This window comes from Taudactylus pleione, unplaced genomic scaffold, assembly GCF_031769625.1.
Source record: "Taudactylus pleione unplaced genomic scaffold, aTauple2 ptg000109l, whole genome shotgun sequence".
Lineage (NCBI taxonomy): Eukaryota > Metazoa > Chordata > Amphibia > Anura > Myobatrachidae > Taudactylus > Taudactylus pleione.
Genome location: NW_028284511.1, coordinates 7,567,835 through 7,590,410, shown reverse-complemented (window position 1 = coordinate 7,590,410; position 22,576 = coordinate 7,567,835). Strand labels below are relative to the sequence as shown.

General features: G+C 44.0%; 1 protein-coding gene across 3 annotated transcripts in view; it reads left to right on the top strand.

Moving 5' to 3' along the window:
* The first annotated feature begins 873 nt into the window (after positions 1-873).
* The window catches only part of CRACR2B (calcium release activated channel regulator 2B), a 106,106-nt gene continuing 84,403 nt past the window's right edge, over positions 874-22,576 (top strand). Inside the window, exon 1 of one of the 3 annotated variants that reach the window (XM_088470988.1) lies at positions 874-950. The gene's annotated coding sequence lies outside the window, so the exon portion shown is untranslated. Of the gene's footprint in view, positions 1,029-17,875; positions 17,913-22,576 lie in introns of those variants that run through there. The other 2 variants (XM_088470987.1, XM_088470989.1) reach the window with 2 other exon arrangements.

Genomic DNA, 22,576 nt, shown 5'->3' with positions numbered 1-22,576 from the left:
GTGCTGGACGACCAATCTGAGGCACCCCTGCAAATGTCCTAACCAGGGGCGTTTTAAGAGGAGGGGGCCCGTGTGCACTCCCCGTGCAGGGCCCCCTCCTCTCTCCCTGGTGGCTGGCAGCCGACTGACGCGGCTGGTCAGCCATCGGAGCATTAGTAGACTCCGGGCACTAGAGTGTGCCCGGAATCTACTGCGCATGCGCAGAACACCGGAAAAATGGCCGTGGTGGCCATTTTCCGATGTTCTGAGCAGCGCTGACACCCACCGCGGGACCACGGACAGTTAAGTTTAAAATAATATGGGTGCAGGGTGTGCGGTGCGGGGCCCCCCTGGACCCAGGGGCCCGTGTGCCCCGCACACACTGCACCCATTATAGAAACGCCCCTGGCTCTAAGGCACCCCAGGGTGCCACGGCGCACAGTTTGGGAACCACTGAGTTAGGGCCTTGGTGGGAGTCAAACCCAAGACCTCATTGCTGTGAGACAGTGAATGTGCAAATATGAATATTCTGTGCAGAAAATTAGGCGCATTTGCACAAATGATAATGAGCTATACATCAGAGTGAAGGAAGCCGTTTTGGGAACTCTATTATTTTTCAAGAACAAGTTATTTCTCACACCTCTCATTTGTTTTCAGTCTCATGACTTATCAATGCACAGAATAATACACACTTACAATAAGGAAATGCCTACAAATGTATTTAATGACGAGCAGGAAACAAGCTGCTTGTGGATTTAAAGCTAATGATATGTTGATGTCCAAAAGCTAAACATGACTATCCCCACATTGATCTACACAGACAGCACAGCACGGGTTAACAAGAGAACGTTACATACTGTACACTATCTGAAGGAAAGAGCGGGTGGGAGGGGCATGAGGACACGCCCCCTCTGTGCACTTGCAGGATCCGGGTGAGCCTCCTGCAATAACAGCAGCAGGTGCACGCTCAGGTAAGCAGCAGCCCTGTCCGTGCCGGGTGCTCTCATTGCATGGGGGGCTCAGTTATCCGTCTTACACGGGAGGATCAGGTATGTTTCATTAGTCCCACACTTAGCAAGGTGCTTACATCTTCTCCCTTTGCTCCTTGCTAGCTTACCTGACAGCAACGTTGTTTTCTATACTGCATCACCTGAATTAAACTCATTTTGCAGCTTCAATGAGTTTTACATTTGGATATCAAATAATATAATGGCATAAGTGTGAGTTCTGTACAAGTAGGTTATATCTATATGTGGAGCTGGTATATAGGTCCGACATTTTGACAATGCTGACATCTCCGATGTCAACATTCTGACTATGTTGACATGTTGCAGGTGTTTACATTAATTGGATTGCATTTTAACTATGTTGACATAATCGGTGTTGACCTGCTGTTGACATTATGGAATGTCGACCTGGTGAATGGAGACATAGTGGATCTATCTATCTATCTATCTATCTATCTATCTATCTATCTATCTATCTATCTATCTATCTATCTATCTATCTATCTATCATAAGGAGCTAGACTGCTAGAGCAATGTAGTGCATGTACCTATAATATAATACATTTGTGTAGTATGTAAGTTACTTTTTATAAAATTTCAGCCGTAACTAATGACTCATGTATCTCATAGCTATCTATAAAATAATTAATATATTTGTTAATGTTTACCATTCAAACACATAAAAATGTAAATCAATATAGATCTATCTACCTATCTATCCGATCAATAACATATCTGTCTATTTCTTATCTATATGTCTTTATATTGATCTATAAATAAATCATTTGTATCTCATATTTGATCAATAACATCTGTCACATTTATTTCAGATGTATCAGTCACATTTATAGACATATCTATCAATTGATCAATCGATCTACCTGTCAAATAAAGGAGCCCATGCATCAGCAATCACAAAAAAATAAGAGGCACAGATTCCGTGCCCCCCCCAATCTAAAATGTCCTTAATCCACCAATCTGCACCCATACATTAAAGATATTTTTCAGTGATTCTCAGGAAAGACAGATCTGCCAATCTTGAAAGGCTCATCATTTTACTAGTAATGGTTGGCAAATCTGCTGATTGTTACCATACACTAGCAATCTACAGCCCAGATTTGTCTGTGAAATCCAACATGTAAAGGGGCCCATACATCTACCAACTTATTGTGCAATTCTGTGATCGGATCAGAAACTACGATCCGCCAGTTGGAAATGCGGACAGATGGCCATCGATGTTCTCTGATCCATCTGAGGATTGTTGAAATCATACACGTTGAATTTCATCTATTTGCAAATTATGATCATATTTTGATCGTGATGGGAAAATCGTTGAAATCCAACATGTTGGATTTCACCGATCCTCCAACCCGTCATCTCTGGATCGCAGGATTGCGACAATCAGACGCTGGTGTATGGGGGCCATTAGACAACATGATTTACCAATTTCAATCACTTTTTGGTCGGAATATGCTATCTGTAAACACCATACACTGCAGAATTTTTACTCAATCGTCTGCAAAACGTAGAATTGCCCAAATTGATTGCTGCTGTATGGGGGCCTTTAGTCCCCTATCTATCACATACATATCTTCAGTCACTTTATTTTAGATTTATCAGTTTATCTCAAACATTTATCTATTTCATATGTACTAATCAAAAACCTCTCTTGCTCAATCTATAACATATCTATGTATTAGCGACCTATAGCATAATTCACACCTATTTCATATGTACAGTATGTATTTCTTTTTTGGACATTTCATATTTACAGATTTATAATGACCTTATGAATCAATCCCTTATCCAGAGGCATCTTTATAATGGGTGTACGGTGCACACTGACCCCTGGGTCCAGGGGGGCCCACACTGCACCCATAGTAAATTATACTTACCTTTCCGCAGATTGCGTTGGGTCGGTGCTGCAGAGCAGCAAAAAATCACTGGGAAAATGGCAGCGGCCATTTTCCCAGTGACTCGCGCATGCGCAGTAGATTCTGGCATGAAGCCCGAATCTACTGCGCTCAGTGTGCTGACAGAGAGGAGATTGATCTTATTCTCAACTTATACCCCTTTTACACTAGCAGCAATAACCCGGGTTATTGCACGTGAACGCACAGCAACTCAGGTCACTGTGAAGTGTGAAACGGCCAGGTTGAAATAAGCCTGGTTGAGCAACCCGGAATTTCAACCCTGGTCACGAGAAGGGTTGAAAGTGTGTTCAAGTTTACTCATGATGCAGTGTGAACGGGTAACCGGGTCGATGCGACCCGGGTCCTGTTCTCTGCATATGAAGAGCCAGCGCTTGGAGATGAGATCATTTCCAAGCACCTGCTCATCACGTGATCCGGATGGCCTCATCGACCCGGCATTATTCCCAGGTTTGGGCCGCCTTTCTGTATGAGGTCTCAGCCCGGTTGCACCCGGAATGAGAGCGTTAATACAATTTAACCAATCATGTTATTCATTTGTGTAATAAATAGTTAAAGTCGTGTATGCATGTGCTATGTAAACGTACTTTTGCTGAGTGATAAACCGGGTGAGGCAGACCACGTGACCTCATCACCCTAATTTAAAACGTAAATTTTTGTGCACTGTAGTAGGCTGAGTGATCTACGCATAGAAAATAAATGACAGTAGACCACATCTAGACGGCTTGTACGGCATTCATATATTTAGACTCCAGACATTGTCCTCAGGGTTGTTTCAATATAGGGTAAGGGGCACTGGTTGCCAAAACGCAGTGGTCGCTGAGATGCAGCGCCAGAAGTAGGGATTGCTAGAATAGGCAGGTTACATGGACGCCCTGATTTAGGGCCATCGACCCATGGTGACCTAAATTTAGCTGCCCACTTCTTATTGCAGGGAGTTAGGTGGGAATCCCTCTGATTGTTCTACTGTTGCTAGTCTGGAACAAGACAGATCACTTGCATGCCTTTTATAAATTTTTTTGATCTATATATAGTGAGCGCTCTTTAAATATTTTGTGTACAGATTGTTTTGTCACTGTAATAATCATTTATCAGGTGTAGGCGGAAACACGTCGTGATGCTTGAAGTTATTCCTCTATTTAAATGGAAGATCTTTTCTATAAGCTCTTCCAACCTTTTTATCAATTCATTATTTATAATACCCGTTTTAGCACTATTGCTGTGTAACCAAACGGCACCCATTCTAGTGTTTAAATGGCAGAATAATGAATTTGGTTTATTTCTGACATTACTTTTTTTTTTAGTTTGTTTGTTTTTATCATACCCCTCCGAATCCTGGGATCTTGGTGCACAAGACATAGGGCCTGATTCAGAGCCGGACGCTCTGACCAGAGCGCTCGCTCTGAATCAGGGCCCTCCTCCATGAAAATGGAGCGGCCTCCTGGCCGCTCGCATAGCTGTGGGTGACCACCCACAGCATATGTGAGCGGCCAACAATATGGTCGCGATGGTCTTGACCATCGGACTTGTGACGGAGACCCTGCGGTAGGGTCTCCCTGCCACAAGCCCTGGAGTGATTTTGGCTCTATCCCATGGGAACGCCTCCGTCTGGCAGGCACGCCCCCGGCACGCCCACCAAAGGGGGCGTGCTGTCAATCAACATCGACAGCACGCCCCCTTTGGTGCGAGACCCAGAGCGACAGCTTGGCTGTCGCAGTCCGGGTCTCGCGCATGCGCACGACGGAGCTCCCTCCGTCGTGCGCATGTGCAGTGGGGAACATCGACCTACTTGCGAGCGTACTGCCGCTTGCGAGTGGGTCTGAATGACCCCCATAGTTATTGCTTCCAGGAGATATAAGTAACAACTACATGACATCCTGCTTAATTTGAATGTGCTAACTTGTGCTGATTCAGTTGAGTATTGATACAAATCCGGTGTAAAGGAATTCAGTGTTCGGTTGAATCCCTAAATATGAATGCATCCCTTGTAAATAACTATATAACAAAAAAGAAAAGTATAATACACTATGCAGACAAAAGTGATTGGACACTGACAGCAAATAGATCAACAAGATTTTATTGATGTCAGTACTTTGTAGGTCCACCACGTGCAGTGATTACTGCAGACACCCTTCTTGGCAAACTGTCCACAAGTTCCTGGAACAGCAGATGGTATGTTTTGTCATTACGCCTTAAGTACAGTCACCAACTGTGACACTGAAGAAGGTCGAGTCGGCTAAGAATACACCCGTTGCTCCAATTCGTCCCAGAGGTTCTCAATGGGGTTAAGATCTGGACTCTGAGCTGGCCAGCCCATCCGGGCTACCAGATTTTCTGTATACCAGTCCAGCATCGCCCTGAAAACATGACAGGTGACATTGTCATCATGATAAAAACCTTTGTTTCCATATAATTATTTTCCCTTTATAAATTAAAAATTGTATCCCACAGTTTTGTTCTTAACACTGAACTATGTCTTTGAATATCTATATTGCTATGTTCAGTGAAATTTCTGTCTTTTTGTAGACATATTTTGATGTATTTTGTGTGGATCGTTAATAAATATACCTTTAAAAAAAAAAAAAAAAAAAATCTTTGTTTCCGTAGAACTGCAAGTTCATGGGCTTCTCTACGAAGTGTTCTCGTCGAAACCGCCACATTAGTAGCCATTTGGAATTCGTGTACAATGGTATGCATTTCACTTGCGCGGGGGTGTCCAATCACTTTTGTCTACATAGTGTACAATACATTGCTATGTAATAGAATTGTTGCAAAATGACACAAACATTATGGTACATTGCCTACATTTTATTATTTTCTAACTATAGGCTTTATAAAGCAAATTTTAAAATGTGCGGAACATATTAGTTGTGACTGATTCACCTCATAGCTCTGCTCGAACTTGCAGTATGAAAATAAAGCTGCCCAGTATTTCTTAGCTAAATACAAAAACAGGCTCTATTTTCCCAGCATGTAAAACGTAAATTGCATTTCCCCACCCCCCCATCCATCTAATGTACTTTCTAGCCAGTCAAACTCTTAAGCTGGGTACACACTGATCTGTATATAGCCCGTTCCATTGAACGGGCTATATATCTACAGTGCATCGTGGGGTGTGTACAGCTGATATGTCAGTGAACAACATGATTCAGACATAGCCGATGTGTTGTTCAGCACAGCAGATGGCCGATATATCTGAAAAACATATTCGTCATCTACTGGTGCGTACGAGTGACCTGCCGATCGCCCGTACACATGCAGCAGGGACCCAACAATGATTGACAGCTCAGCTGGGCGGGTGATTTTAAATGTCTGCCCATTTCAGCTGTCATGCCCACCACATCAGGCATACTAAATGGTCAGTGTGTATACAATTACCAATCATCAGATTGGTTGGCCAAACGGCCGACCCATCGACCTTGGGGTATATTCAATCAGCCATGAGGTTCCGTTGGAGCCTTCAGTGTTCATACTATGCAAATACTATGCTAAGGGCAGGAAAACCAAGGTGCAAAAAAAAAAAATCTAGGGTATTCTCTCCCATTATAACGCGTTATGCAGGGGCATTTTAATACAGCCTGTGCAAATTTTCATGGGCCACCACCCCCCTGAAAAATTGACGTTGGTGCTAGTGCAGAGGAATCTGCCACTGTGCCAGTCTTCTGCACATGCATCATATTCTGGAAACATATTTAAAAAGAAATGATCGGTATAATGGTGGCTGCGAGGTAAGTAATGCAATGAGTGCTGGGAGGTGCCCACCTTGATTCGGGAACCTGGAGGGGACTGTCCGGGAGTCTCTGCATACGCAGAAGGGGGCGTGGCTGGTCTGGGAGGGTGTGTGGTCAGTCTCGGAGGGGGGGTGTCCTTGGAGCACACCTCCAATTTGTCATGCTGTGAAACGTGCCCAGCACTTATGGAGGTGCTGGGCTTCGCCCAAGCTCTCGCCTCATGGTCAATGGTTACTGCAACTTTACCCACCTGCGGGACACTCTGGCCTGCGAGTGGGGAAAGCTAACGGCATGCTGTTTTAGCGGGGCACCGCTAAATGGGCAGGGTGCATTTTGCCCTGTTAAAATCGTGCAGGGCATGGTGCTCCGCAAAAACAAGCTAGCGGGAACACTAACTGTGTGTACACCGCACGCCCTTCACCCACTATAGATCTTTTGCAGCCGATATGTGCACAGCCATACATTGCGTCTGGTTCTCTATACGTTAAGTTGTCAGGTGAGCAATATATTGTATAATAGCTGTACAAACTACGGGCAACATACAGTTAACAATGATTTCAACAGTCTGTCAACAGACTAGATGTTCTTGAATGGACAAGTACCTTAACTGCTGGGTTATAAAATCTCATGACATGTAAAGCTGATTAATGGCTCTGGTGTTTAATCTTTTCATTCTCCTTCTACTGTTGTTAATGGTAAGAATTAAGGGCCTGATTCAGAGCTGCTCGATAGATGCGATCTCGCGCATGGTGTATGCAACTTGCGTAGGCAGTGCTATCGCACAGCAATGCATTATCACGCCCAGTATTTCTTAGAGAGTGATCACATAGTGTATGCAGACACCCACCAGCCTGTTTTAAGATGCCCACTTGTGCACGTCATGTCCAGGAAGTGTATGCAACCATCGGTACATCGGATGCGATCGCAGCGATTGAGGTTGACCATACCCTGCCGCAAGCACTGCGAGCACTTCAGTGTAAAAATAAGCCAGGTGACGTGTACTATGATGCTGTCATATAATTATGCACACCTCTAAAACGCCATTGAGATGCTCAGGCACGCCTGCGTTTGCACCTTCACTCCCCCGTTTTTAATGGCCAGCCCCTGTTACCACCTACAAACTGCTTCCCCTGGCACTCACTCTGCTGGGCTGTCTAAGGTATGCGCACGTGCACTGCGATGCAGGCGAACAATGCATACACACTGCATGCCATCGGCAGCAGCGAGAGTATAAATTTTAGCGAGCTGGTCTGAATCAGGCCCTAAGATCCTATGACACCCCCTTACTGACCCTTTTTTTATCTTTTTTTAAAGTTCAGTTTAAATAATAAAAATAAATCTTGTGATTTATCCTGTTACTTTCAGTTCATTATTCAACAGAATGGTCTGAAGTAAGCAATGTAGCGGCTATTTTTATAGTGTAAATGGGTTTTTGGTAGCGCTGAGCAGTCAGGAGTTCCACCAAAGCTAATGGGTTTGAGCAGCAAGATTCTGGCATTTGCAGTGTGTGAGACCAGGGATAAGTGTTGAGCCCAATTTTGTTCATTTTGATCCTGCTCTGAGCTTGTGGAGATCATCTCTATGGCAGATTTCGTCATTTTGCACCATCCTGATGCACTTTGGATGAGAAACACACTTCAGGAGGCCCTTTGCCCAATGTAAAAAAAACTTCCAGTACTCAAACATGTTAGATGGTGCCAGAGAAGGTTTGTGTGTGAGTATTGTGGGTGGGGGGGGGGGGGGGGCTGCAGGGAGGAGAGGTAGTCGCTGCATACGGGGCCCTGCATCTAGGTGGACACATGTGCACCTAGGTTTTGGACACGTACTACAAAATCTTGGTTTAGAGAACCGAGGTGTTAGTAGTGTGTCTCCAGTCTGCTTTATAAATGAAGTCCAGTGAATTTGGGTTGAGTTTTGACTGTATTTTGGATTTTAATGCTCTGGTAAAATAATAAGCAATGCTTCCCTACTCTCCCAGGAGACTCCAGAATTTCGGGGTGTAGGACACCCTTTGGTATCCTGTTTTTCTTTTGTACGAAGTGGAGGGGATGGGGCCATGATGATGCAATACACATCTGCCCCTGCCCCTTATGAGCTTGGATGCAGTTACCGTTATCACGGAGTGGTGGGAAAGTCTTGATATGAATTGGGTCATCATGACATCATTTCTTGACACGCGATGATGTATTTTATTTTCTATGTTGCCCAGTGAGGGGAGGGGCTGTGATGACCTGAATGGCATCATTCCCCATCCCCCCCCACACACACACACACACTTATCCTTTGGACTTGTACCATAGGGGTAGATGTACAAAGCCTTGGAGAGAGATAAAGTTCCAATCAATCAACTCCTAACTGACATTTTTCAAACACAGCCTGTAAAGGAGCTGATTGGTTGATACCCTCTCCAAAGATTGGTACTTCTCCCCCATAATGTCTGAAGTACATTCTCAGAAAATTAGACTGCTATAGTATGATGTAACTAGAGTCTTTGGGGCCTAAATGTAGTATTTTTCATGGTGGGGCGTCTCCTATATGGAATCCATTTGCTGTGAAGTGGCACAAAGTGGCTTATGGTATGAATATAGTCGCACAGAATACAACAGTACAACATGTTTATGATTATTATCATTTTAAGCTGTTCCCAATGTGTACACTACTGATAAAGTTTTGCTCTTCAAACTATTATTGTCATAAATTGCATTTAACATGCTGCAATTAGTAATTTATATGGAAAAATAGGTGCAAATGCAGCATCCACAGGTAAATATGCAGCACTGTGCAGGAGTCTTAATTAACCATAATGAGGAAATTATTACAATGGATATATAATAATGCAACTTCTGCTTTAAGTTATAAGAATATTACTTTTATACAGGTCATGGAAATGTGAGATGACCTCTAATTTCTGAAATAATATGCTGAATTACAATATCAATTAATATATGAAGTGATGACATGAGAACTCACTTTATAAACGAAGATGTAAAACACAATTTTTAATATGTATTGGCCACTGGAGTTTGTATATATTTATAAACTCCTGTACATAATATATTTAGACTATGAGAGATAATCGGAATAACACGCTCTTTCCTTTAAATAATTACATATCTTAAAAGTCCCCATGAGCACATTCTCCTCCCATACACTCGGTAAAATATTCCTACTGCAGATGGTACTGAATATGTTACTTACTATGCTACTGACCTGACTGCTAGTCGGTGGCTTCTGTACACACATGCAAATTTAGGAAAATGAGTTTAAGCTGAAATCACGACTCTTCCTCCCTTTAGGTAAATTAGTATCTGGAGTATGTAATGCCAATACAAACAGTGCAGGGAGGATTGTGTGTGTCTGTGACTGGTGTCCTGCAATTGTACAGCATATGTAAGGCCTCTGATCATGGAGATTGTATGGAATTATCAGTAAATCTCATATGCAAGGTATTTACAAGTCATTTATAACAGACTTCCTTGTTGTAGGTGCAGGGTGGAGATTACATAAGCATTAGCTATCGTATCTGTGTCTTGTGACCATGACAATGAACACTGTTTTACGAGTATAATACAATAATTAAGTGCAAGTACAGATATACGTGACAGGCTAGTACTTAGTCTGTAGTATATGTAGATATATTCGGACCGATGCGCAATGGTAGTCATGGTAGAACCTGCTTTGCATAGTATTAGGTAAGTGATTTAGTGTCCTTGGAGAAGTGGTAACCTTTAAAACAAAATAATTGCTTCACTCCCTAATGTATTTACAATTCTCGTAACCCATTATTTATTGAAGCTGGTTCCTAGTTGTACTATTTCCCTGTCTGTGTTCCCATCTATTGTCCCATTCCGGATGTAGCGGCATCCCGGCGTGCAGGATAACGATGATCTAAATACCGTTGCCGAAATTCTGTCCGGTCGGGATCCCAGCACCAGTATCCCTACCGTCTGCATCCCGAAGGTAAGTATTGGGGTGTAAGGGGGAGGTTAGGGTTAGGCAGCGGGGTTGGGCATTAGGGGGTGGGTTAGGGTTAGGCATCGGGGAGGGAGTGTAGGGATTAGGGTGTGAGGAGGGGGAGGTTATGTTTTGGCACTAGGAGGGAGGTTGTTAGGTTTAGGGTGCGGCGAGGGGAGTGGTTAGGCTTAGGAATCAGGGAGGGTTAGGGTAGGGGTTGGGAAAATACTTACCATCTCTTCCTATGGGTGTCGGGATGACACTGTCGGTATTCTGACCAGCGGCATCCCGACAGCCGGTATTTCATACCCAACCCCAGTCCCGGCGTGTGGGATGCAGACGGTCTAAATACCGGCGCCAAAATTGCGACCGGTCGGGATGCAGAGTCTCACTATCTTCTGTTGTCTCAGCATTGCCCCTTTCCTCTAGATCAGTGGTTCTCATACTCGGTCCTCGGGACCTTTTCCAGGTCACTCAGCAGGAGCACAGGTGTATTCATTACGCACTGACACATTTTAAAAGGTCCACAGGTGGTTATAATTATTTCACTTTTGATTTTGCGAAGAGACCTGGAAAACATGCACTGTGTGGGGTCCTGAGGACCGTGTTTGAGAACCTGTGCTCTAGATTCAAAGCTCTTATGCCATATCATGCCTTTCAGTAACCAAAGTAGATTAATTATTAGTGTAAAAAACAATTTGTCAGAGTTTGAGATGTAAATAAATAGCATATATCATGTGGTACATACACCCATCACCAGCACAAACACACACTATCCCCGTTTTATATTGTAATTATCACACAAGGGAAGCAGTATGACAATAAAGATCTATGTAAGATACTGTATGTATACTGAGACATTTTTCAAATAAAATAGAATGGGGTATTTTGAAGGGCAGTTGTTACTGAGATTAAACAGGTCTATCTAGTCCACTCAAGTTTACTGAAAGTAGCTTTTAAGTGCATGATTATATGTTCTTAAACTAGCTAAAACTAAGTTACCCATTTATGAACTTGACAGTCTGGTTTTTGAGTATTCGGTAATGTAACTTGAGATACTACTCAACATATTTTCATTATTATGTATTACATTACAGATAGTGGTACCCAGATCCTCCATCACAATAAATATATATAATATATTATATATATATATTGCAATGCACAAAGACAGGATTGCTCTTGAGAGTTCCCTCTACAGTGGTACCTGGTATAAGTAGCAACAAAACAATATACAGTAATACATAGTAAATCAAGTTAAAAAAATGAACAACCAAGATTTCAGGTTAAATGAAGCAAAACATTTTGGGATGAGTACTACGCCAGTTTGCAGCATGTATCATGCATGATTTCCCTCTGCGCAGAAAGTAAACGCACACGTATGATTATGTATATTAATTGTTCCTATATGTCACTGCAAAGACAGAATAATGGTAGTGTAACAAGCAGTTATGATTTATTGTGTTATTTCTAAAATAAATGTAAGTTTTTCACATTCCGTTGGGTAATTTTGAAACAAATAAGTCATAATTTTCACCCTAATATAATTAAGGACAAGGCTATATGCCAACAAATTTAAAGGTTTAAAAGAAAAACTGCTCATTAGAGGTTTTTTATTAGTGCAACCAGAAAAAAAGGTAATCATCATAGAAAAGGGAAAATGCTTCGGGGAACCTTCCCCCAGTGCAATATGATGTACCGATGGCATAAATACAATTGGGGTTTCATATAGAACTTAACACGTGTAAATAATTGGAAGCAATCCGTGCTCAACATTTATAAATGTGCCTATTGGCAATAATAGGGTTAACTGCTAGAACAGTAAAAGAACCTATGCTCCGCAAGGATTAATCCACTTGACCTCTAAAGCACTTCTTTGTTCCAGAGAAATAGAAATCGCACAGAATGAATTCAGAAGTGGATTCCTATGTGACGAATTCCATTATATTTAAAGCTGTAAACATGCTAGAACCCAATGACCATGTTATCCCTGAAAAAGCGTTACAGAAGTACAGTATAAGCTTAGACTGGACCATGACTTATGATGTTGTTTTTCTGTTTAATATTAAAGATAGAAATAAATGATGTTCAGCTCCCACCATTGAGATAAAAATACATAGTGCTCTTACAGTTTTAGAAGAAGAATTTCTGAAATAATATCTGCGATAAATCTAATTTCTTCTTCAGGGTCCATAGGGCTCCACCAGGAGACATTGGGGTGTAGGTGGGACCTGGAGGACCGGACACCAACCGCAAAGCTTTTCAATCCCAGGATGCTTCAGTCCTTCCCCTCAACCCCCCCCCCCCCATATACCCCGCCCACAGCCTGAGGGCACTTCAGTTTCCTTGGTGTTTGGCAGGAGCTGGACCACCATTATAACAGAGGGCTGCATTAAGCAGCCCAAGCTTTAATTTTGTGATTTAATTTACTTTTACTTTTTTTTTTTTTTTACCAAACGGACGAGCAGCACCAGACTGTCCTCCAGACGTCTGTGCTGCTGTCGAATCAACTCTCTGCGGCGCCATGACACAAAGCCTGTGCTAGGTACTCCCAGCGGGGCTCTGGGGGTAACTAGCTAGCAGGCTTCCCGGACCCCAGACAGCAGCCTGGAATCCAGCGGACAGGTAAGGCTGAATCCACATTCGCAGGGACTCGTGTCTTAATGCAGTCTTGCCTATGGTCTCAGGTGACAGACCAGAGGCGCTGATGTGGACACTGGCTTGCGCAGTACTCCACTAGACCACCGTGGCATAACAATTCTGGCGCAGAGGCATATTATAAAGGCCAGGGGACCTGGTGGTTAACGTCAGCCAGGGGATAAGGTGCTCTCACTGCAGCCCCTCCCCCAGCTCAGGGAGCCTTTCCACTGCGGTCTTGGTGTTCCCTTAAGTTGCTCCTCCCTCACCCTCCGCTCCCTTAGAGACACATGGCAGCCATTTTAGTCAAACAGGTCTCAGGGAAACACTGGGTCCAGTCTCCCTGTATACCTCTCCCATGGGCCAGGTTATAAATCGCTATATTCTACCAGCCACTGTGGTCTGTGTAGTTGATTTTAGCGCCCATTGCAGACATGTAATGTTTTTTTCTGCGTTTGTATGTGACTTGTGCTAGCGCTAATCTCTACTTTCTATACTGTCAGTTTAGACCTGTCCCTTTTTTTTCTACTATACCCTAACCTACTAAGGTATTGAGGGATCATTGTACCTCACATCTGCTATATAAGTGTGAGGACTATAGCATACTATATACCACGGTTGCACACTGCACTGTGCCATATATAGTGCAGTTGCACACTACATTGTACCATATTACACATACTGCAAGGTGTTCATCGCACTGTATCATACTGTGTATTCTATTATTCTTGGGGCTATGGCTGGCAGAGGAAAGAATACCAAGCAGCCTGATGCTGCTCCTCCTACTCTGGTGTCTTGTAAGTCCTGCTCTGACTCTGTCTCAGGAGAAAAGGAGCCACCGTCTAAACTAAATATACCTGCTCTTGTGAGAGCTGTTAAAAGTATTCTACAAATAGAAGAGGATGAGCCCACTCCTGAGAAAAAACACTGACTTTTTAAGCATCAAAAGGTTGTTTTAACAGAGTTTCCTCACTCGGACCAGCTATCTGATCACATGAGTGAAGCTTGGAACATGCCTGGTAAAAGGTTTCAAATTCCAAAATGGTTCAGTTCTTTTTACCCACTATCCAACTACTGATTGTACTAAATGGGAAGTTCCCCCAAAGGTGGATTCTCATGTAACACATCTGGTTAAAAATTCCACCTTGCCCATTCATACTGCAACCTCCTTGAAGGAGACTACAGATAGACGTATAGAAGCTTGTCATAAATCTATATGCTTTCTTACAGGAGCTATTACCTGTCCTGCTAGGGCTACGGCCTGGGTGGCAAAAGCCATTGAGAGTTGGGCAAAGGCCCTAGAAGAGACTTTTCCCCCTGATGTTTCAAGGGAACATCTGTCTTACATATCTCACATTAGAGATGCAGCCTCCTACTTAGGTGATGCAGCTATGGATACGGTTCTCCTGGCCTCCAGGATATCTGCAACTTCGGTAGTGGCCCGCCCTATTCTTTGGCTATTTTCCTGGAAAGCAGATTCAGAATCAAAACGGGCTCTAGAGTCTCTGCCTTATGCAGGAGACATCCTATTTGGTCCAGAATTGGATAAAATTGGGACTACTTTGGCGACTAACAAGACGGCGTTCCTGCCCTCTGCATATAATACAAAGCCGCGGATGTCATCCTTTCGCCCTCAAGGCAAAGCCAAGGGTCAGTCCTTTCCATGGCAACAGACATCAGCCAAGGACTCCAAGCCGAGGGCCATATAAGCCTGGCCTAGACGTCCACCTGCCAAGTCTGAGGACAAGCTTGCAGCCTGACAGGATTGGGTGCTCCCAGGGTGACAGGCCAACTTCTTAAATTCGCCCATGTTTGGTATCAGACTACATCAGATGCCTGGGTAAGAGAAGTGGTCTCCCACGGAAATGCTCTCTCCTTCCTGAGGCGACCCCCCCCCCCAACAGTTCTTTTGCACAGGACCTCCATCGGACTTATCCAAGGCCCCTGCTGCTCCAAAAAGCCATTCAGTCCTTACTGAATTCAGGAGTAACAATTCGGCTCCCCTCCTCACAATGGGGCAAGAGCTATTATTCTACCCTAGAAGCCCAATGGGTCTCATCCTCAACCTCAAGTCTCTGAACAAATGTATCTGGGTGCCCAGGTTTCATATGGAAACCCTCCGTTCTATTATCCTAGCTATGGAGCCTGGAGATTTTATGGTATCCCTAGACATTCAGGACGCTTGCCTACATGTACCTATAGCGCCTTCTCATCAACAATATCTCTGGTTTGCTACACTGCAGCAACATTACCAATTGTCCTCCCTGACACCCTCTCAAAGGATGGTACATTTGGGAGCCCTCCTGGACTCTCGAGTTCAGAGAATCTTTCTAACGACAGACAAGATTTCAGCACTACAGCACAGACTACGCAGACTGCTTCACAATCGCAGAAGTGTCGATTCACTCTGCAATGCAGACCTTGGGATCAATGGTGTCCACCTTCGACATGGTGGAGTCCACCCAGTTTCACTCCAGCCCCTCCAACACCTGATCCTCTCCAGGTAGAACTGGCTACCCCATCTGCTCAAATCCCAGATGATGAGCCTCCCCCCAGAGGTTCCCCTGTCCCTAGCCTGGTGGCTACAGACTTCCCATTTGAACCACGGTCGTCCCTTTTGGATCCCGCACTTGGCTCTCCTCACCATGGATGCAAGCCTCAGAGGGTGGGGCACAGTAACCGGCCAGCACTCCTTCCAGGGCCGATGGTCCCCAGTCAAGGTAGTGTTGCCAATCAACATCCTGGAACTTTGAGCCATCTACAAGGCTCTCACTCTGGCTAAGAATAGTCTGAAAAACATGCCAGTACAATTACAGTCCAACAATGCCACGGCTGTGGCCTACCTCAATCACCAAGGGGGCACTCGAAGTCAGTCAGCAATGACAGAAGTGTCCCGCATTCCCACCTGGGCCAAACGCAACCTCCCAGCCATCTCCGAAGTGTTCATCCCGGGCATTCTCAATTGGGAGGTGGATTTCCTCAGCCATCACAACGTGCATGCAGGAGAATGGTCTCTACATCCAGAAATTTTTCAGCTTCTAGTGGACAAATTGTGTCTTCCAGAGGTGGATCTCACGGCCTCCAGACACAACAACAAACTTCCAATTTATGGCACCAGAACAAAGGACCCCGATGCGGCCTTCATAGACGCATTGTCTGTGAAATTGAATTTCCATTTAGCATACATCTTCCCTCCAATATTCCTGCTTCCTCGAGTGCTTCGAAAATTCAGACTGGAGGTAGGCACAGTCATGTTAATAGCTCCAGTCTGGCCCAGACGTCACTAGTCCTCCGATCTTCAAAGGCTCTCCATAGACGTTCCTCTTCAGCTCTCTCTACAAGTAGAACTATTGTCTCAGGGCCCATATCTACATCTGGACCTAGCCTGTCTGTTTTTAATGGCTTGACTCTTGAGACATCCCTCCTAATGGCTAAAGGTTTTTCTAGCTTTGTTGTCCAGACCATGCTAAAAGCACGTAAACCGGCCTCAGCCATGATTTACCACAGAATACGGCATACATATTTCCAATGGTGTGCTCCAAGAAACTATGACCCTCAGTTCTTTTAAGGTTCTAGAATTCTTGTCTTTCTTCAAGCTGGATTGCATCTAGGCCTCCGCCTAGCATCTCTGAAAGTGAAGGTCTCTGCTTTGTTTATCTGGTTTCGGCTCAAAATTGCTCCTACACCAGATGTTCACACCTTCATGCAGGGTGTTCTACGAATACAACCTCCCTTTGTCAGTGTTGCTCCCATGCACTTCGGGAACTTCCATTCGAAACTCTGGAATCAGTTGACGTCAAATGGTTCACTGCGAATACTCTGTTTCTTTTGGCTATAGCATCTGCCCATAGGATATCTGATTTAGGGGTGCTTTCATGTCTCTCTCCCTTTTTGATATCTCATCAGAATAGGGCTGTTCTTCGAACATGCCCAGGCTTCCTTCCCAATGTGGTTTCTTGCTTCAAACTGAATGAGGAAATTGTGGTTCCAGCATTTAATTCACCAGACCTCTTGGCAGATGAGGCCTCTGCTCTAAAGATCTATGTGGACCGTACTGCTTCCTTACGGAAATAGGACTCCCTCTTCATCTTATATGGATTCCATAAGCAGGGATGGCCAGCTAATAGACTGGCCAGATGAATCTCTCAGGCTTACACACAGACGGGCCTTCCTGTGCCAACTACAGTCTAAGCTCATTCTACTCACTCTGTGGGTCCAGTGGCAAATGCAGGATTTCTAGAGGGGGGTTTCCAAATGCTTGATTTTAGAGCAAGTGTGGCCAGTCCTTGAAGAGGGTAGAATTAGGAGCGCCAAGAGGAGGGGGGGAAGCGGGTACAGATTGCCCAGGTTTTTTTTTTTTTTTTGCTGGGAAGGGGGCCACGCCTCCCGCGATTAGGCCACACACCCTATTACCCGGGCCTGCCGCGGCTCTCAGCGGGCCTGGGTAGAATTTAGTATTTATCCAGCTTTAATATGCGTCATACAATGTGTATTGTGTGTCATAATTCCAGCATATACAGGATCACAATAAGTAATTTGATGCAGCAGTAGGGCCATCCTGCCTGAGCTGAATGTTTTTATTTTAGATGTGGGCACCATTCCAGAGCATTGGAGCAAGTCCGGTAGCCTGGAGGAGCAGCAGAAGAACCTAGCACTTCCCTGGACATATACCGGTATGTACATATTGGGCTCTATAGCAGTGCATCCTTGACAGTGCATGTTTTCCAGATCTCCTAGTTGGTGCACAGGTTATTTATTACTGGCTGATACATGTTAAAAGATCCACAGCTGGTGCTAACTATTTCATTTGTGATACTGAGAAGAACATGTAGAATTAGTAAAATTCTATTATATTACTATTTCTACTGTGGTCATGGTATGTGCTGGGGAGGAGGTTCCAGGCAGATGGAAACCCCCCCTGCGTTTGCCTATGGGGTCCCTCGTGGGCAGCCCGGTGTGGCGCCTCAGCTGAACAGCTATGCAAGGCGACTACCTGGTTTTCTGTCCACTTTAGGTTTTATGCCTTTGATACATTTGCCTCTCAGGATGCTTCCTTTGTGCAACTGCGTTGGGACATCCCCATTGTCTCCCTGTGGAGCCCTATGGACCCTAAAGAAGAAAAGGAGAGTTATGGTAAAACTTACCTTGGTTAACTCTCTCTTTCTTCGAAGTCCATAGGGTCCACAGGGTACCCGCCCTGACGCTCATAGCTTCTGTGGGTTTTCTTCTCCTGGTCACTAGATTCCTTCTCTGTGTGATTCCTCAGTGTACCAGTCTTCCTTCTCTTCTATCCTGCTCCTGCCTTGGGCTTGTTAACAAAACTGAAGTGCCCTCAAGCTGTAGGGGGCGGGGTATAGGGGGAAGGACCAGAGCATCCTGGGATTGAATAGCTTTGCTGTTGGTTTCCGGTCCCTCAGGTCCCACCTACACCCCAATGCCTCCCTGTGGACCCAAGGTAAGTTTTACCATAACTCTCCTTATCTGCTCAAGAAAAGTCTTTGAAGATCATAACTTGTCTATTCTTCCAGAATATCTGGTAGACTTCTGAACTTCAGAGAGTGACCCCAGATGAGCAGGTTAGTCTCCCGTATCCAAGTTATTTCCTTTAGTGTAGTGGGTGTGGGTCAGGGAGTGATAATGCGATTCGCTACAAGACTCGTCATCCTGGTCCCATTCTCCTCTGTGCAATAGAAACCTTTTTTTGTAGGAGCTTTTGTAAATCCCAGTTACTTGGGCATGGTGCATAGTGAATACTATGCCAGTTACAAAAAAGAATCTTAAAATTTATAAAACCATATAGTGGGGTAAATGTAATAGGGTGCAAGTTTTACCTGCGGGACAAACTCGGACCTTCTGGCACATTTAAAGGTCTGAGTTTGTCCACCAACTCGCCAATTGTAATAGCCTGCGAACTGTTGTTGTCGTCGTATCTTTGAAGGGATACAGAAAGGAAAAAAAGGGAAGGGAGGGGGGTACAAAACACATACACATCAGTATACATAATGTGAGATTATCATGTAATGTTGAGATCAATAAATCAATTTAAAAAATAAAAAATCTAAATGTAACAGTCATTAGCAAAAATCAAGATTCATTTGAACTAACTTGTAGGGGATCTGATGAGGACAGTTTGGATAGAAAAACAGCGCCTTCTCCATCTGTCACGTAATCATGCCAAGCTCTCCATTTTACCAAAGTGGAGGAGGCAGAAGTAGTATAAGGTACCGATTCTGACTCCATCAGAAAATGAATATGAATTTTGTGAAACACTTTAATGAGTGGAGGAGGAAGAGGCGGCTTCCAACATTGAGCTAGCTCAGCACAAGCCGCGATACAAATATAACCTAATACATAGCGTTGGCGTGACGGTATTGAGGCAGGATATATATGTAACAGGGCTAAACACGGAGAGGGTGATAAAGTTAACCCTAAAACTTTATAAATTAATGAAAATACCTCTAACCAGTAGGTTTGTAAAAGAGGACAGGACCAGAACACATGAAAAATGTGACCTACCTCACCGCGGTTGTGCCAACAGAATTTAGAACAGGATTGCCAATAAGAGTGTAATTTGTCAGGAGCGAGGTAAAGTCTATTCAGTAGTTTTATTTGCATCTCTGTATGATTCAGGCATCGTGACATACGGAAATAGGAAGAATAAACTAACTGCCACTGAGAGTCAGAGATGGAATGACCCAAATCTTTCTCCCATCTCTACTGAGCTGCAGATGTATCAAAAGGGCACAATTTAAGAAGGATTTTATACCAAAACGAAACACCGCCTTTCGACCAACCTTTCTGCAACTGGGTTAATAATTTATTAGGAAGTGGATGGATCATTCCCCTTGAACCAAACATTTTTTAAACCAATGACTGGAGAATCAAGCTGCCTTCCTGAAGGTCCCCTAGAATACGTATTCCCCTATCATACCAAATAGCTAAATTGATCCCTAACCTAAATCTTGCTAACGCCTTAATAAATAATTCAGGGGATTGGAGAAAAAAAGCAGGAATACAATCAATCAACTTATCCCAAACTTGTAACGAAGCTCGAATAGATGGCAAGAATAAGGAGACCGCTTGCCTTAAAGATTTGGGAGTACAAAGCAAATACGTTAAATAAATCCCAGGCAATTATTTTGTTCTAAGGACACCAACAAGGATAGTAACGATCACGAAACCATTCTTGAAGAGAAACCAATAGACAAGCTTCTTCATAGAAAACTAAGGGCCTGATTCAGAAGCTCGCAAGTGGGTCGATGGTGGTCTCTGCGCACACACAGCGGCCGCACTGCGCGTGCGCAAGCCCCGGAGCGGAGAGAAATTTTCTTGCTCCGGGACTCTCTACAAAAGGCAAAAGGGGCGGCTGTCGATGTTGATATCACCAGTGATGTCACTGGGAGAGCTTCCGGCTCTATTAGAGCCAGAAACTCTCTGGGGCTTGCGGCCACGAGACCCTACCACAAGGGTCTTGACGCAAGCCGCGATGGTCTTGACCATCGCAACCATCATCCTGGCCGTTCGCAATAGCTGTGGGTGGTCACCCACAGCTAACCGAGCGGCCAGGAGGCCGCACAAAAAAAAAAAAACGCCCTGATTCAGATCGAGCGCTCTTTTAGAGCGTCCGTCTCTGAATCAGGCCCTAAGTCTGGTAAGGATAGACCTCCACTTTCTCTTGGGAGAATCATTCGAGATCTTGACAATTTCAGTTGGCAGTTCTTCCAAAGGTAATGGGATAAAAGAGATCGACACTTATACAGATATTTTTCGGGAACATAATAGGGAACTTGTGAAAAAGATACATTAGCTTTGTTAGTAAAGACATTTTAATAGCAGCCAACCGACCCAACCAAGATATCTCGTAAGAAAGCCAGGATTTAGTAAAGTTGGACACACTACCAGAGTGGGCATATTAACATCAAAAAACTATTTAGAGGAAGAGGGAATATGTATGCCAAGAAATTGGATAGAAGATGTACGCCAATTTATATTGAGAAATAGAGTGAAGGGAAGCAACAACAGAGGGTGCAAGGTTAATTGGCAAAACATCAGTCTTGGTCGTATTTAACCTATAGAAAGAGAAAGCACTGTATGTCTCCAACACCGAATGAAGATGGGGTCATCTGCAAAAAGACAGAGCTTATGAGCTATTTTTCCAATTTTAATTCCAGGATATTTAGCATCTGCTCTCAATTTGGCAGCAAGGGGTTCAATAGCTAAAACAAATATCAAAGGGGAAAGGGGGCACCCCTGGCGTGTATCATTAGAAATATGGAATGTGTCAGACAAAAAAACATTACTGAAAACCCATGCAGACGGAGTGCTGTATAAAGCTAAAATAGACATTAAAATACAATCTACAAACCCAAATTTGGAAAGAACAGCTTGCATATACGACCAATTTAAATGATCAAATGCTTTTTCAGCATCGAGAGACAGCAAGAGCATTCCAGAATGGGATAGATTAGTATAGTCGATAAGATCAAATACTCTACGGGTGTTATCAGAGGCCAGTCTGCCGGACACAAACCCTACTTGGTCGGGATGAATTAGGGAGGGGAGGAGAGGAGAATGTCATCACTTGTGCCTCTAAGATCTCTTTGGGAAAGGAGCCTACGTCAGACACAACATTAAACACTGATGTAAGAATGGGAGTTATAGTCAGAAATGTTATATAAAAGTCCTTAATAAATCCGTCAGGGCCAGGAGCTTTCCCACGTGGGAGAGAAGAAATTACCGCTGCCACTACATTTTGAGATCATGGAGCATTCAAGTCCAGTAAATGGTCAGCCGTCAGGGAGGGTAATCGTCAGATAGAAAAGAAGCAATAGTAAGGGGAGAAGGTTGAGGAATAGATAAATCAGATGCTAAATTATATCAAACTCTGACCTTTTTTTAATGCTAGTCACATTAAAGTCAGTTATACGGAAGCCTTCACAGATCCGTGAAGGCTTATGTTTTGAAAAAAAAATTAATTAAAAATAGTGAACCGTAAAGGAAAAAAAAAAAATGCATGTGGTTCCCTCCTAAAAGCAGAACCAGCCCCAGGCTCTGAGCCTGTCCTGGTTTTTAAAATACATGGGAAAAATACGTAGGGCTCCCATGTATTTTATTAACCAGTACCAGGCTCTATTGAGCCGGTCCTGGTTGTGGAAATACAGGGGACACAATGATTAGGAGTCCCCTGTATTTTCTATAACTAGCACCGGACTCTTTCTAACGGTGGTGTAATGCCACAGCTGGGGGGGAACCCTCTCACTGGGTCCCCCGGCCAAAGCATTAAACCTGACCACTAGTCAGCCCAGGCCGTGGGTCCCTTGAGAGGTGGGGACCCCTC